Source organism: Pongo pygmaeus, chromosome 12 (genome assembly GCF_028885625.2).
Source record: "Pongo pygmaeus isolate AG05252 chromosome 12, NHGRI_mPonPyg2-v2.0_pri, whole genome shotgun sequence".
Taxonomy (NCBI): Eukaryota; Metazoa; Chordata; class Mammalia; order Primates; family Hominidae; genus Pongo; species Pongo pygmaeus.
Window position 1 is genome coordinate 116,834,236 of NC_072385.2, and position 18,882 is coordinate 116,853,117.

Below are 18,882 nucleotides of genomic sequence, written 5' to 3' on the forward strand. Positions count from 1 at the left end.
TGAAGAGGGTATCTAAAAGTTTCTAGCTCTCCCTGGGTTTTGGAGTACTCACTTTTCTTCCATGTGATGCTACCATGCAAATTATAAATTTGTGTACTTTTCTCCTGTTAATCTGCCTACCATCAGTTTATCTCATAGGCTTAACTATCAAACCCTCAGATGATAGAGGAAAATCTTCCCTCTCCTACAGTATCCACCTATCTTTAGTTTTCAGGGCACAAGTTTGTTCTATGACCTAATTTTTCTGATTGATCTAAGAAGAGTTGATTTTCAGCTTATTCAGATTTTTTCCTTGTGACAATAGGAGTGATGGCTTCCGAGTTCTTTACATGTTGGACTGAAATTGAAAATCTGAGTTTGTTTTCATCAAATGCTTCTTGGCATGGGTAGTAATTTTTAAATCATATGCCAGATATTTTGGGTGATACATTCCAGAGAGTATGAATTATGCTGTTAATTTTTCTGATGCTGTTAGACTTTGAATGTAAAATTCTATATACCTTACAAAATGACCAATTAAGTGTTAGGTAAAATAACCTTAGAAAATTTACTACCTTATGCAACTTTTTAAAAAGCAAAATGAGACATGGTTGTGTGGAAGGAAAATAAACTCTTGAGACCCCAAACTCACTATGCCAAAGGAAAAGTTAAGTGAACTTGGAAACTGAGTTATACAAAAACAAACAAACAAACAAACAATAAAAAAAAATACCAAAACAAAAAAACCTGTCTTTCTTTTTGCTCCTAAACAAATAACTACAAGGTAGAAGGCCACATATCTCCCCAGGTAGCCTCCTTTACTCTGACACCATAAATTAATAGTTTATCTTCCTGGTGTGGGACAAGAGGAGACTGGAAATCATCCCGCCTTTCTCTGCTGTATGATTACTTTATCTTATGTAAAATGCAGATTCACCAAGCCTGAGATATTAGACATAGTCGGCTATTCCTCTTCCCACTCCTTTTCTCATGCAATGTGTGGATTCAGTGAGCACTCATCAAAACCTCAAAAGAACATTACTGTCTCTTTTGTCCTACCCTCCATCTTCTTTTTTCCTCCTTCCCTTCCTACCTGCTTTTTCCCCTTTAAATGTTGAAGCCCTCAAAACTTTCTTGGGAAAAAGTGTAGGCCACAGATCCTCCTGTGGCTTGTGTCTTTTTTTTCCCAGCCACATCCTCAACCTTTGCAAAATAAGCCTCTAAATTGATTGAGACCTGTCTCAGACACTTTTTTTGGTTTACAGTTATATCTCTAATCCTTCAAATGATGTCTGGTTGTACTGGGATGTAGCAAAGAGGGAGATTCTGTCCCAGGTCCACTGGATATCCAGTACATTATTGATGGCTTCCACTGGGATGTCATCTATTTGGTCTTTGAATGATAGCCTCTGTTATTGCTTATACAACTTGTAAAATTTGCTCTTGAGTATGCGCCACAACATGCTGCTGGTGCCTATTGCCTACTGTGGTTTCTGCTTATGTTGTCTATACTTGTTTTTTTTTGAGACAGAGTATTGATTTGTCACCCAGGTTGGAGTACAGTGGCAAGACCTGGGCTCACTGCAATCTCTGCCTCCTGTGTTCAAGCAATTCTCCTGCCTCAGGCTCCCAAGGCAAACAACAGCAGCGGACTACCATGCTTGCCTAATTTTTGTATTTTTGCACAGATGGGGTTTTGCCCTGTTTGCCAGGCTGGTCTCGAACTCCTGACCTCAGGTGATATGCCCGCATTGGCCTCCCAAAGTACTGAGATTACAGGCATGTGCCACTGCCCTCAGCCAGTTGTCTATCCTCTTTACCCTCCCATTCCCATTGTCATGCACCTTTCAGTCTTTTGCCTCTTTCAACATTCCTGGGTCTTCCACTGTGTTGTGCAAGAATGTGGATTCTTGAGTCTACATTGAGCCAATAGGCCCTGTTTTGGAGCTACCACTTCTATCCCATTCACTAATGAGTTTTATCTACTCTCAGCAAAACAAGGATCTTGTGTACGAAAAGTCTCACAACAAACTGTTTCTCTTGAAATAAGCTTAAGAGCCTATATTTGAAGTAAAATATGTATATATATATTTATATATATGTAAATAAAACACTAACCCTTTTATTCTCAGCTGAGTTTATCCCACCCTCTGATGCAATAGAAATCTCAGGCTCAATAAACAGAGATCAATAGACAATTTAAATAATCATAAGTAACAATATATAGAATAGTATATTTAAATATTGTCTCAGTATACTATACATGAAAATCATAATTAAGTATAGAAGAAACAGAATTGTGTCATGGCATGGATTTTATGAATTGATGTCGTGAAGAAAAAAGAGAATCTATTTGATCTTGAAGCCTGAAATACTCTTCTCCAAGTGGCAAGAATTTAGAAATAGCCTTACATTTTCTTCTCTAGGAATCAATCACATTGCTGAACGTATGATTCGTAATGCTGAAAAACATTATAGTATTTTAAATTGCTTTGTTTTCAATTTTATTATCCTCCTATAGATAATGATTGAATGTCTTAATAATGGTTATGCAGCAGAATTTAAATATTACAAACTTAAGAATGTGAAAATAATATTAGAGCTAACAACAGTCAGTGAGACTAGTACTGGAGAAAGAACAAGGCATTCATCACCTCATTTTCTGCAGTGGTGAAGGATAGTGAAGGAGAGGATGGATAAAGAAATGCAGGTTTACATATTTTTTAAAAACTGAATTAATAACTGGAAGATTTAAATTAATAGCATAAAGTCGAACATTCGATAGAGGAGGGACAAGATTAAATAAACATTTTTATAATTTAAATAGGGAGCCAATATTTAAACAACGCTTATAGCTTAAGAAATTAAGCTGAGTATATACTTTGAAATTGTAAAGAAAGCTACCAAAATTATTAAAAGATACAAACAGTTTTAAGGGAAATTAAATGGGGAGTGGGACTAGAAGTGCAAGATAATGGGGTAAAATATTTCAAATTTTTTTATTCTTCCATATGGATTTTTTTTACTATGTAATATATTGCTTTTTGTACATTTAAATATTTTAAAAATCTAATTTCCCAAAATACTTCTGTATCATTCTCCATCACAGTTTTGCTATTTTTGTTTCATTTGGTTATTATAATATTTTATAGATAAATTTTCTTAAAAATAATTGTGAACATCTGCAAGTTTATCTCTGCAAAAACATAATCCCTACCAGATGTTTCTGGCTGGCTCTGAGCCCAGAGATATTAATGGAATTATAATGGAGAAGGTCTTGGGCAAATATGTTTGTCAGGCTAACTGTGAATTTGATCTTAAATTGTACTAAAGCCTGTGATAGGGTGGCATTAAGTAAAACTGCCGTGGGACTTCAGCAATTTATCCGAACATCTGGCTGATTCTATTCTCTTCTGTTCTCTGCTTCAAAAGCCAAGTTTGTCGTTATATCATATTATATAACCCAAGATTAAGATTGGTTTTACAGAGAATTTTAAAACTCTTTATCTCTGTATATATTTGAATGTCAACTATCCCTTGGACTCTTGTGATCCCAATGTTTTCTTTGTTCCTATCTACTTATACCTCCATTTTTAATCTTTTTCCCACTTTGGTAGGATCAAAGAAAAGTGGAAATTAATTGCTGAAAATATATTTCAATAGTCATCAAAGATCAATGAGAATCAAATCGTTTCAGCATTATTTTTAAGGTGGATTTAATTCTAAAGTCTTTTAGTTTGCTCTGTAAGGTTTTGTATAGTCTATTCTTCTTATAGGAGTTTATTATATTAAGATAAGACACCTGCATCTAGGTGGCAGTTCTAGGTTCTCCATGAGCTCCTAACTGCCTGAGAGGTGGCTGACTGAGTTGCCATCAGGTCAGGCCCCAAGCCACAGTCTTTCACAGAAGAAACTCATGTTATCTTTACTATGCAAAGCTGAATAGGGGAATAGCAGAAAGAATTTAACACTGGCTCTTTTTACTTATTTCCTTATTCCTTCCCTGAAGATTGTAAGCTCTTTAAAAGCGGGAATAAATTCTGAGTCTTTCTTGTAGTTCTTTAATTGTCTTGGACACAGGACAATTTCTGGAAACATTGAAGCTGAATTCATTTGTTATAACTAAAGTTCTCACTTCTTTCTTGATTGGTTTGATGTGTGTATATGTATGTGTGTATACAAACATACATGTTTTTACTGTCATAAAAAAATCCTGGACTTCCAGCTTCTACTTAGAACACAGAAAGTTGGAAAGAATATCATTCTCACAATAATAACAGGGAAAATTCAGGAAATGTAAAAATTATTAAATGTATCAACCTCAAAGAGGTGAGGTTGCCAAGAAAGCCACTAACCTGAAATCTAAGGAAAGGCAGGCACTTCCAGCAAGAGATGGAACTAACCTATGTGAAGGAGGGAAGGAAGACAGCCCCTCCATATAAATGAGAAGAAGAAAATTTCACTAACATATTTAGTGAGTTGTTAAAATTTGAGACTGGGATAATGTAAGGCCCCTGGGGACTTAGACACAAATGGAGTTCACAAGAACTTAGATGAAAAATACAGATGGTATAGCAAGAGACCCTAGAAAGCATACCTTGTAGTTTAGGCCTAGAAGACACAAATGTCTTCACTAATGACCAAGCAGAACAACAGGTCACATGTTCAGGCATAAATGCTACTTACCCAGTCTCTACTGTCCTGTACATCTGACTTCTACTAAAAATATATAGCACATTAAGAAATGAGAAAAAACCTCACCCCATTGCCAAGAGGCAAAAAAAGACTCATATATGAAGCAGATATTGGAACTATGAGATGGAGAATTAAAAATTACTGTAATTAATATGCTAAAGAATCTTGTGGAAAAAGTGCACCACATGCATGAACACATGGGGAATTTCAGAAGAGAAATGAAAAACACTTAAAAATGCTCAAATTCAAGGGCTAGAAATGAAGCATGCCATTGAATAATTCATTGGCAGACTCAACAAACGTAAGGGACATAAAAATTAGTGAATAGGTCAATAGAAATTACCCAGACTGAAACACAATGATAAAAGATACTGGGAAAAATAAAAACAGAACAAAGCTTGTAAGTACTGTAGAATAACATCCAAGGAGCTAACATTTGTGTAATTTGAATCCTAGAAGGAAATAAAAAGATAATGAAACTTATGAATTATTTAAAGAGATAATGACTGATAATTTTCCAAAAATAGCAAAAGACATAAAATCATACATCAAGAAAGCTCAGGGAACACCAAGTGGAATGAAATGAAAACATTCTCTCACTCCCATACACACACGAACCCCAACACTCCCACACAGACATCTACATACATTGTATTCAAACCACAGAAAGTCAAAGAGAAAGGGCAATTTTTTTCATGCAGTTCGGCAAAAAAGGCATATATATATATATATATATATATATGTAATATGACTTTGTTCATATACATAATATGACTTTGTTCATATATATGTAATATGACTTTGTTCATATATGTGTGTGTGTGTGTATATATATATATACACAAAGGAGTAAAAATATAACAGATTTCTCATTAGAAACTGTGCATGCCAGAAGATGATGGAGTGATATCTTCAAAGGGGTGGGAAAAGAAAAAGACCACAGAATTTTACATCTAGTGAAAGTATATTTCAGAAATTAAAACAATTTTTTTAAAAAAGGATATACTTTTTGATCAACAGGCTGACACTAGAAGAAATATTAAAATAAATTACTTGAGTGGAAGAATATGATAATACACAGGAACTTGGATCCACAAAAAGAAAGAAAGTTCTTCAGAAACAGCTAAAAAGAAAGTAAGTACAAAATACATTTTGTTCTTAGTAATTGTTTTAGAAGGGAATTGACTGTCTTAAAAGTAAAAATAGAGTATATTTGGGGTTTACTGCATATTCAAAAGTAAAATACATGATAACAACAGCACAGAAAGAAAGAGGGAATCATATGGTTGTCAGGCTCATAATTATGTGAAGTGATATAATATTGTTTAAAATTACTGTAATTATTTGATAATATATATTGTAAACTTAATGACCACAACTAAAAAATATTTTAAAGGAAGTCTGGGCCGGGCGCAGTGGCTCACGCCTGTAATCCCAGCACTTTGGGAAGCCAAGGGAGGCAGATCACGAGGTGAGGAGATCGAGACCATCCTGGCTAACATGGTGAAACCTCATCTCTACTAAAAATATAAAAAAATTAGCCGGGCATGGTGGTGGGCACCTGTAGTCCCAGTTACTCGGGAGGCTGAGGCAGGAGAATGGCGTGAACCCAGGAGGCGGAGATTGCAGTGAGCTGAGATGGCACCACTGTACTCCAGCCTGGGTGACAGAGCGAGACTCTGTCTCAAAAAAAAAGAGAGCAAAAAAAAAAAAGGAAGTCTGAAAAATAAACCAATATTGGAGATTAAATAGAATAATACAAAAATAAAAAACAAACACTTATTTCAAAAGAAGGCAGAGAAGGAGGAAAAAAGAACATAGAACACATGGAAAAACTATAGAAAACCTATCAATTTGGTAATTTTTATTCAATCACATCAATTGTAACACTAAATGTGTCAAATTAAAACCATAAGATCTATAAAAGCAGAAAACATGGGCATTATTTCTTATAAAAAGTTACAACCTGCAGGTAAAGAAACAGAGCATCTGGCCAAAACGGAAAGCAGGTGCTCCAAGGAAAAAATGGGAGGGTAGGAATTTATGCTTGACATGATCAGCCAAATACACATATTGTGGGCTCTAGGAGGAGCTATGAATATGCATGGAGGGAGTCACGTGCATGTGTGGTGAGCAAACATACGTATTGCATATGACCCATGTTCATTTAGGAATGAAGACTTAACATTAAAATGTAGTAAAATTAGGCTCTATATATCAAAAGGTGAAAAACAGGTCACAAAAGCACTTTGTGTATGTCTGTAAACCAGCCAAAATGAGTTTGTGGTTGGTGGTCATTTATCAGGAAGGAATGCTTTGTAAGACTGGTCAAATTTCATGGCGAAACCGTGATAAAGGTGGGCCACTTGGCCAGCATGTCAAATGGTTTGCCTAGATTGAGGGATAAAACTTCTGCACTTGTTTTTCACAAACTGGTTTCTGTTTAATTATAGGAAAGAGATCTTGAGATGGTTAGCGAGTTGGGAGAATATTGAGACGTGACTGACCTCTTGCCTTGTTGAAGCTGTCGAATCTAGTTTTTAAAGTTTTCTGGGGTCTCCTTTGCCATAAGGAGTCTGCTTCATTTTGCCTAGGGGCTGAGGGGCTTTATGTTTACTTCACAAATGCGAATGGCCTAAACATCCGATTAAAATATAGAAATTTACAGGTAGGATAAAACAAGAGCAAGACTCATCTGTACGCTGCTTCAAGAAACTCATCTTAAATATGAAAACATAGGCAGGTTAAATGAAAAACATGAAGAGAAGTATGCTGTGCTAACACTAACTGAAAGCTGGATGGAATGGCTATATTAGAATCAGGCAAAACACACTTCAGAACAAAGAATAATATACCTGATATAAAAAGAGATATTACAGAATGATAAAGGAGTCCATTAACCAAGAAGACATAATTCTAAATGTGTATTTATCTAAAACCAGAGCTCAAAGTGCATATTAACAATATTCAGCCTTCTAATCTATGAACATGATGTAGCTCATCATTTATTTATGTATTCTTTGTTATCTATTATCTTTTTCAGGGTTATGTAGTTATCAGGATACATTTCTATACATATTTTGCTAGATTTATACCAAAGAATTTCATGTTTATTAGTGCTAACTTAAATAGTACTTTTTGAATTCAATTTCCAGTTGTTTATTGCTAAAATATATAAGTACGGTGGGTATTTATACATTCACTTTGCACACTGCAACATTCCATTTCCCAGTTACAGTAGATTTTTGAAAATTCTTTGGGATCTTTCTATATAGATAATCAGGTCATTTGCAAATAGACAAGAGTTTTATTACTTACTTTGGAATCTGCATGTTTACTACTTTTTGAAACTTATTCTCTGGTTGCACTAGCTAGGACCCCCTGTATGTTGTTCAACAGGGGAGGTGAGAGTAGATATTAATTTCAGAGAGAGCAGTCTTTGGTTAGATGTTTTTTATTGGACAGAGAAAGTTTCTTTCTATTCTTAGGTTGCTAAAGGATTTATATTATTAAAGGATTTTGACTTATGTCAAATGATTTTTGTGTACCGGTTAAAAGTGTTATAAGGTTTTTATCATAATTTTCTTCATATGGTAATTTATATTGATTGATTTTTAAATAATGAACTAACCTAGCATTCTTGGGATAAATCCTATTTGGTCATGATACATTATCCTTTTTATATATTGCAGGCTTTGATCTACTAAAATGTTTAGAATTTTGCCTCTATTTTATGAGGGTTATTTATCTCTCATTTTCTTTTTTTATAGTGTTCTTATTTGTTTTGGATTCAGGGTAATCTTAATCTTATAAAATGAGTTGGGAAGTCTCCCTTCCTCTATGTATTTTTTGGAAAAAAAAAAAAGTGTAGGATTGGCATTTTGTTCTTAAGTGTTTGGTAGAAGTTTTCAGTGAAGCCATCTGAGCCTGGAGTTTCCTTTTTTGGAGGTGTTGTTTTTTAACCACAAATTCACTTATTTGAAGTTATAGAACAATTCTGATTATTTTTTAGTGAGTGAGCTTAGGGGTTTGTGCTTTCAAGGAATTTTGCTATTTTATCGAAGTTGTTCAATGTATAGACATGAAATTATTTGTAATAGTCCATTATCATCTATCTAACGCCTGTAGCTTCTATACTAGTGGCCTTTCATTTCTGATGTTGATAATGTATGTCTTCTCTCTTTTTTTCTTAGTCAGTCACGTTGAAACCTGGTTCTTTGGAAAGGTCAATAAAATTGGTAAACTTTCACTTTCACTGATTTTCTTTATGGTTTTCTTGTTTTCAATTGCATTTAATTTTGCTGTCAATTTTTTCCTTCCTTGCTTGTAGTCTAATTTACTTGTATTTTTCCATTTCTTTTTTTTTTTTTTGGCAGTTTGAGAAATGATCTTCTTTTGTATTTTTTTTTTTAAATTATTATACGTTAAGTTTTAGGGTACATGTGCACGACATGCAGGTTTGTTACATATGTATTACATGTGCCATGTTGGTGTGCTGCACCCATTAACTCGTCATTTAACATTAGGTATATCTCCTAATGCTATCCCTCCCCCATTTCCCCACCCCACAACAGGCCCCAGTGTGTGATGTTCCCCTTCCTGTGTCCAAGTGTTCTCATTGTTCAATTCCCACCTATGAGTGAGAACATGCGGTGTTTGGTTTTTTGTCCTTGCGATAGTTTGCTGAGAATGATGGTTTCCAGCTTCATCCATGTCCCTACAAAGGACATGAACTCATCGTTTTTTATGGCTGCATAGTATTCCATGGTGTATATGTGCCACATTTTCTTAATCCAGTCTATCATTGTTGGACATTTGGGTTGGTTCCAAGTCTTTGCTATTGTGAATAGTGCTGCAATAAACATACATGTGCATGTGTCTTTATAGCAGCGTGATTTATAATCCTTTGGGTATATACCCAATAGTGGGATGGCTGGGTCAAATAGTATTTCTAGTTCTAGATCCCTGAGGAATCGCCACACTGACTTCCACAATGGTTGAACTAGTTTATAGTCCCGCCAACAGTGTAAAAGTGTTCCTGTTTCTCCACGTCTTCTCCAGCACCTGTTGTTTCCTTACTTGTTAATGATCACCATTCTAACTGGTGTGAGATGGTATCTCATTGTGGTTTTGATTTGCATTTCTCTGATGGCCAGTGATGATGAGCATTTTTTCATGTGTCTTTTGGCTGCATAAATGTCTTCTTTTGAGCAGTGTCTGTTCATATCCTTCGCCCACTTGTTGATGGGGTTGTTTGTTTTTTTCTTGTAAATGTGTTTGAGTTCATTGTAGATTCTGGATATTAGCCGTTTGTCAGATGAGTAGATTGCAAAAATTAGACCTAAAACCATAAAAACCCTAGAAGAAAACCTAGGCAATACCATTCAGGACATAGGCATGGGCAAGGACGTAGTGTCTAAAACACCAAAAGCAATGGCAACAAAAGCCAAAACAAAAGCCAAAATTGACAAATGGCAACAAAAACCAAAGTCTAATTAAACTAAAGAGTTTCTGCACAGCAAAAGAAACTACCATCAGAGTGAACAGGCAACCTACAGAATGGGAGAACATTTTTGTATTTTTCCATTTCTTAAGAAACATCTTGAAATCTTCTTTTCTACTATAAAATCAGTGATCTACATTTTCCCTGCTTTAGCTGAATCACGGAACTGTTGTCTTTATTTTTATTCAATTCTAAAGATTTTATAATTTTCCTTGCTGTTTCCTTTTAACCTGTAGAATATTTAAAATTGTGTTTTTAAAAATATAAACTAGGAATTTTCCAAAAATAGACTCGTACATATATTAAAAAGTGATATTTGACAAAGGTACAAGGGCAGCTCAATGGAGGAAGGATGGTGTTTTTGACAAATGGTGCTATAACGATTGTATATCCATATGCAAAAAAGACTTTGACCCATACTTATGCATTATATGCAAAAGTTAATTCAAAATAGAAAAGTGTTCAAATGTAATACCTAAAAGTATAAAGCTTCCAGGAGAAAAAAACAGGAGAAACTCTTTGTGCCCTTGGATTAGGCAAAGATTGCTTAGGTACGGCAAAAAATATTTTTAAAAAACAATACATAAAAGAAAAAAAAAGGGAAAAACTGGATTTTTCCCAAATTAAGTTTACATTCTTCAGAAGGTTTTTTTTACCCCCTTTGACAAGAAAGAAAAGTAAAAGACTGTAAGAAAACATTTCTGAAACACATATCTGACCATGGACTTGTATCCAGATGTGGTAAGCAGAATTCTAGGATGGTGCCCAAGGTTTTCACACTCTGTTTTATAAACCCTTTATAATCCTTTTTCCTTGAGTGTTGGCAGAACATTCTAGCATGATGGGATAGTTATTCCCTTGATTAGATGACATTCTATGAGAAATGTGATTGATAGTCACTTCATTGCTAAGTATCTATCATAGAGACTGGCAAGATTCTCCTTCTAGCTTTAAAGAAATAAGCAGCCATGGTGTGAGAGGGCCACTTGGCTAGGCCTCAGGGTAGTCTCTAGAAACAGAGAACAACCCCTGGTCGACAGCCAGCAAGAAATCAGTGACCTCAGTCCTGCCTACAGGAGCAAGAAACTGAATTCTGCTAACTACCTGAATGAGCTTAGAAAAGGACCCTGAGATCCAGATGAGACCAGATAAAAATGCAACCAGCTGACACCTTGAATTTGTCTTCTAAAACCATGTGCAGAGAACCCAGTTATGCCGTGGCTGGACATCTGACATACACATCACGTGATAATAAATGAGTGTTATTTTAAGCCGCCAAGTTAGTGGCAATATACACAGCACTAGGAAATAAATATGCCAGAATATATGAATATACAAAATTCAATAATGAGAAAATAACCCAATTGAAATTTGGCAAAAAAAAAAGTGCGAACAGACACTTCTCCAAGTCAAAATCATTAATCATTATAGAAATGCAAATAAAACCACAATGAGATGCCACTACATACTCATCCGATTTGGACAAACAAACAAACAGATGAAAGATTCTCTGCCAATATCAAATGCTGGTGAGGATTCAGAACAACTGGAACTCAAATACATTAATTATAAAAATGCAAAATGATGAAGTCACTCATTTTGGCGAACAGTGGAGCAATTTCTAATAAAGTAAATGTACATATCATACAACCTAGCAATTCCACTCAAGGGAAATGAAAGCTCAAATTCATACAAAAACCTATACTCTACATTTTACAGTGGCTTTTTTCACAATTACCAACAACTGTAAACAGCCCAGATGTCCTTCAACTGGTATGTTAGTTCTCTGTTACTGATGTAAGAAATGTCCACAATCTTACTGGCTTAAAACTGTGCAGATTTATTATTTTGAATATCTAGTAGATAGATGTCTAGTAGGGGACGCACTAGGTAAAATCGAGGTGTCAGCCTGCCTGCATTCCTTTCTGGAGGCTCTAAGGGAAAATGTGTTTTTTCTTGCTCAGGTGTTGGCAAAATCTGGTTTCATGGGGGTGGAAAATTGAGGTCTCTTTCCTTGCTAGCTGTCAGCTGAGTGCCAGCTTTAGATCCTACAGGCCTCTTTCTGATTCTCGCATGTGGTTCCTTACAACAGAACCAGCAACAGGGCACCAGTGACTTCTGATGCTATCATCCCCCAACTTATGTGACTATATTCAGCCCACCAGGATAATCCAGGATTACCTTCCCATCTTAAGGTCTATAACCTTTATCACATCTGCAAAGTCCCTTTTGCCATGTAAGGTAATACATTCACAGGTTTCAGGGATTAGAACGTGGACATTTTTGGGAGCTGATGAGAGTGCCTGTCACAACTGGTGAATAAATGAATAAATAACATGTAATAAATCCATACAGTGGAACACTACTCAGGAATAAAAAGAAATGAATTACAGATACACACAACACGAATAAACCTGAAAACATTCTGTTAAGTAAAGGAAGCCAGGTTCAAAAGGCTGCATTTTATACTATTCCATTTATTTGACAGTCTAGAAAAGGCAAAACTGTAGATACAGAAAACAGATCAGTGGTTGCTCAGAGCAGGGGACTGGGAAACCTTGACTACACTGGGCACAGAGAAATTATTTGGGGTGTTCAAACTGTATTATATTTTGATTGTTGTAGTGGTTACACAACTATATAACAAAATATAATCAGTGTTATCAAAATATAATACTGATACTACCTAAAAGAGTGTCAAAACTCAGTACTGCACACTAAAAAGGGTGCATTTAAATGTATTCATATTATACTTTAATAGACATTAATCTATTTTTTATTGAAAACTTACTATATATTAAATTTACCTCAGTAATACTAAAATACATAGAAGCATAAAACCTGCCTTCACTGATACTGATAAATAAAAAGAATGAGATTTTAAAACTGCAAACTCAGGACAGTCTAGCAGACATGGCAGACTTTATGGTTAATTGTGTGAGACCTCTACAAATGTAAACGTCGCATTACATAAATGAATAGGACATCTGTATCTGGGACAACCAAGATAAGAAGGAGAGCAACCCAGCTCATTTTGAGGCCAGTATAAAATTGATTTTAAAAATAAAAATGTAAACATCACAGATAGCATGAGACAAATATCTACCATTTTATTTCACATATATTTATATATAGTCATAAAAATTGCTACTGGATGGGAAAAAAGAATGAAAGAAGCTAGAATTTATTTGGAATATAATATATTCTCTATCCAAATGTAATACCCTTCTTAAAAGCAAAACAAACTAACAAACGCAACTGGGGACCAGACAGTTTCTTTAAAAACAAGCAAGCAAGGCAAAGAAATAAAAACACTTCCTGAGCATGGTGCTGATAGCTATGTTAGAAGCTGAGGATATACATATGCATGGACATAGATTGTAACTAAGTAAGCTCAGAATCTTAATTTGAGGGTTAAACCAGGATAGTGAGGTGGGGGAACTCAGAGAGGAGGAGATTTCAGGAGGGAAGAGTGGCCAAATCATAGGGAATTGCTGGGTGGGAGATTGAATAGGATTAAATTACAGCAATGAGGTCAATGGTGACTTTAAGAACAACAATTTCTGCTGACTACAGAAGGAGGGAAAGGATGAGATTAAAATGAGTTGAAGACAGAATGGTGGTAAGGAAGGGGGGACAATGAGTGTGAGCAATGCATTTGATAAACACACATAGAGGGGAAGAGAGAGACAGTCAATGACTGGAGATGTATGTGAGGGGTAAAGAAGGATTTATTTTCAATGGAAGATACTGCAACGTGTTAGTATGTTGATGAAGATGAGCTAGGAGAACAGATGAGATTAAAGATCTCTCTCTTTCAGGAAAGAGAAAAGAGATCTAAATGGAACAAAATTCTTGAGTGAGGAGGAAGAAATGGGGTGGAGCAAGGCACAGTAGATGGCTTGGACTGTGGTGGGAGGAGCCTTCATGCTTCACCTGAACAGAAGGAAAGGAGGAGGAGATGGAGATGCAAGCACAATTGCAGTTTGGGAGGAAAAATGATGGCATTTGTACTACCTAAAACTGTGCAATACACATGGCTGCTTTACATTTAAGTATCTCCTCTTTAGCCTCACCACAACTGTGTGAGAAAGGAGAGGAGTTATTATTACATTTAAATCATAAATGAAAAAACTGAGGTCAGATACAGCAAATGACTTTCTCAAGATGAAAAGCTAGTAAGAGGTGATACAGGGCTTGATTTCCAATTTAAGTTTCTTTTGTCAAGGTCAGGAAAACAGTCAAACTCAATGTCACTAGACATGTCAAACCTTAATTCTTAGACCTAAGATGAAGCAAAAATATTGCTGGCTTCACTCCCACTTCTGTACTCTTTCTTTTCCTGGTACTTACTGGAATATGGAAATGGTGGAGTAAGGCTGCTTTAGGCTTAGCTGGAAGAAGGCACAGCCAGGAAAACAAGAGGTATGGAAGATAGAAGTTTTATCTTTAAATAGCAGTGAGATGCCTGGATGGCACCTATCCTTGACTCCATTCATTGGGTGGATTTTAGCTTATGCAAAAGAAACCAGCCACAATCATGGGAAGAAAGGAAGAAGAGCAGTTTTGGTGTAGAGGCTGATAAGTTTAGTAATGGATATGTTGAGTGCAGAATATCCAACTGGCTGTTGAATGAATGGAGCTTAATCTCAACAGAGCTATCTGGGCTGGAGCTATAGTTTGAGGAGTCACCATACAGAGAGCATTTGTTGTAAATTAGAGGGTGGTGATAACCTGCATTTGAAAAAAAAGCATTTAAAAATTGCAGTGACACTTATAAACTCTTTCAATTCACCTGTTGGAATAAAGGTCTTTTATGTCCTAGGGAGATACTGTTGACATGGTAAATTTCTATGAGGATTTTTTCTTTGCTGAGCAAGGTTAGTTGTAAGCAATTGCAGGGTTTATGTCATATCTAAATGGTATTTCTTTCAAGCACATACATGGTCTTTACTGACAGGAAGCCACGCAAATGTTCCCCTTTTACAATTTACTGAAATTGCTTGTTATTTTTAGAGGGAGTCAGGCATTAGTGAACTCAGTGCTGAAAACAAGTCTTTCATAAGCTGACAGCTTAAAATTCAACATAAATTGTACCATTTCTAATATCAATAATTCCAGCAGATTTTATATTGTGCTTTATAATTTTCAATAACATTTTTAAAATGTGCCCTGAATAGTCCTGAGTGATACTAGGGCAGCCATCATCCCATTTTTATAGATGGGTAAACTGAGGCACTGGAGGGTGAAGTGACTTGCTCAGGGTCCCAGAGAAACGAATAGAGTTCAGGTCATGTGACTCTTATCAGCTCTTTGATATCATTTGAAATACCATTTTAAATCCCCTTAATAATGCTGAGAGCCCTCTATTATATATACAGTGAGTAAATCAAGACATGACTGTAGTTTAATTTTAATAATTTATGACTCTTCATAAAGTTGTGAGCTTGTTTTCTAGAGGATATTAAACTCTGAAATTTTAGGTGATAAGAAATGTTTTATTGTTCTGAGCTAGTAGTCTGATGTTATATCAGGATCCAATGGGGCTAGGAAATTAGTCATCTTCTTTTATTGATAATATGGTTTGAAGCTCAGGAAAAAATGACAGTGAATTTTGTTTTTCCAATGACTTTTAAATGATGCTGCAAGTTCCCAATACCTATTGACTAAAACAAATTCATTCATATACTTGCATGAACTTCCCTTTGATAAATTAACAAAGGCTGTTAAGCATGGCAGTAGCTATCAATAACCATATATTGTTTTAATAAAACATCCAGTAGGAATTATCTTGAAATATATACTATGTTATTGGTTCTTAAAAGCCATATTAAAATGAGCCCCATACAATTAATGGCTTCTTAGAAAAGTACCTGCTTCTTAGAAAAGCTAAAAGGTACCTGTTTATTAGAAAAGCAGCCACAAACTTCTCTTCTAACAATAGAGAAAAGAATGATGTAAAAGAAAAGCCTTTAAAGGACAAATTGAGGTAGCTGGGGCAGGATTTGGTGGTCTTCTTTGTGTCAGGGCTGGATGCCTCAGTTGCTTCTTCCATACTTTTGAGCTCCATAGAGAGCTGGGACAAAATCATCAAGATACATGTGCTTGGTACCTCCAGGCTGCCAGAGCTGGTAGGGGTGGAGGGGAGTTACTGTGTTTGGCCTGGGTGTGATTCACCATCATCGTGTTACATGTTTAACATACATTATCTATTTCTCCTTTACAATTGTCTTGCAGTGTAGTAACTACAATAATCACCAGGTTACAGATAAGGAAACTGAAACTATGAAAATTTCAGTAATATATCCAAGATCACACAGTTGCAAATGGATTTGGAGTTCAATCTCAGGTTTTATGTCTGTAAAGCCAGTGTTTGTTTTCCTGCCTTGTCCTGGAAACGTTATTCCCCAGATTTGGTCCTTTATATATGTGTTTCTCCTTCTCCCATATATACTGCCCAGACATTTTCAAGAGGAGAGCTTGTCCTTAGGGTAATGAAGGCAGGACTTCTCACTGGCTCGGTTTTTTTCTTCTCAGTCACTTCTCAACATCTCCTTTTACCTCTCAAGAGTGCTTCAGACATACCTTCTCTCTCCTTCCTCCTAACTCATAGAGGACCTGGCTTTGTGAGCCCTTGAAAAATTCCATACGAACTCCTCCTGACCAGTGGATCCAGGGATAAGCTAGTTGCTGTAACGGGAGGTTTCTTATTTGGATAGTTTCTTGAGTTTCCATCCAACATCATACACTCCAGGATCTATAGCTGGTACTTCCCTTCCCATCTCCTCAGAGCATGGCTCTAACTGTATATGCCCCTTGACTGAACATTTAGCTATCTCTTCTGGAAGTGTTCTTCATTTGGGGATTTTCTTGGCCAGGATAAACACCCATTTTGTCTATGCTGCCACGGGTTTCTTGCTGTCCTGTTTCATAGTCATAACCTGAAGACTTGTCTTTCCCCAGCTTAATATCCTTCAATTCACCATTGTCTTCAGGGTGATGTATACACCCCCAACACGCCATTCCATGGTATTCACAAACTGAACTCATCTTTTTCTCAGCTGAATTATTGTAGTTCCACATCTCTTCCACTCCTTGCTTTAACTCAATCTACTTCAAATATATCAAACTGTAACCAAGTACCTCATTTTTTAAAGAAAAAGAGAATGAGTTACTTTTTAAAATTATTTTCTTTTCTCTTTTCTCCATTTTCCTCTGTTCCCCACTTCCTACTTAGCCCTTTAGAAATGCCATTATAGCCTTCCACCTCCCCTTCACCAGACACTCCCTACAGGACAAGTTCATCTAACTATGTGTTTAGAAGCTCTAGGGCAGAACTTTCACCCACCGGAACATTGCCTCCAAAGATGACAGTCAATTTACAACCCAGCATCCTGCTATGAAACTCTCCTCCATCTAGAGAGTTTTTGGCCACCTGTACAACCTATTTCTGCCCTTGAGGATGCCAGCTCAACTGCCTGGTAGATAAGGCACCAAGCTAGCACATGGATCCCCATACCACCTGCTGACTTCCCCCCCAACTTTATGAAAGTGCCCACTTTCTGCTCCAAAAGCAAAATGGTACCTTTTAGGCAGAAAGCCTGTACTTCTTCCTCCAAGCTAGCTTTGGAATAAAAGTCACTTTCTCTATACCAGATCTTGCTCTTGTTAATTGGATTCTGCAAGTGGCAAGTGACTGAATCTGCTTTTGGTTACAACACTACTCACTCTGTGCTTTTTGGGCACTTCCTCCTCACGAGCATTGGTTTCAGTCTTTAGGATACTCCTGTACCAATCTCTACTTGAAAAATTCTCTCTCAGGATGTGAGGGTTATCTGGCTGTGACATCTGTCACCCCGTGATAACCAGGGTTGACTCAGCTGGTCTGGCTGGAGAAGCGGGTGTCCACTTCCTCCCTCACTGCTCCGTGTGCATCCCTCTGGAAGCTGTGCGTTTGGTCGAGGAGGATGATATTCCCCAGTAGATGAGCAGCTGCGTTCCCCTGCTAGAACCTCCAAACAAGCTCTCAAAATTCCCCCTCATCTTTGAAGCACCAACTCAAATACTTTTTCTTCTGTGAAGCCTTTTTAAATGCCTCAATACAGATTTAGTGACTTTTTTCCCTTAGAGTTTCACTGCACCTAATGTGTGTCTCTGTTAGTAGAATCAAAGCATCACCTTATACTTACCTGTACTTTTCTCTTTACAATGAGCTTCTAGAGGACATTTTTCCTGACTTATTCCTATGGTCTTCTTTGTCTGTGACATGGCCTCATTACTCCTTCCTACTAGCTAAGTTTACAGTTTTAGACCTGGCCTGAGCATCGACCTTTTCTTGCTCCTACAGTTAAGTTATCATTTTTGAAATCATACATTAAAAATTGTTAACATGTATCAAATACTTAGTAAATAGTAGACACTTTGTCAAGTTTTTCATGTGCATTTTATCTTCTAATTCTCAAACAACCCAATGAAATGGAAATGATTATTATTCTCTTTGTACCCATAAGGCATTTGCAGTTCAGAAGATTTGAATACTTTGCCCAAAGTCACACCTATAGTAACTGAAAAAGTGACATACTATTTCCCGGAGGCCAGACTAATGATCATGAGCAAAAAACATGTATCTAATACAACTGCCTGAATTGCTTATACATAAACTGCCCAATTTTCTTTTTTTTTTTCTTTTTTTTTTTTTTTTTGAG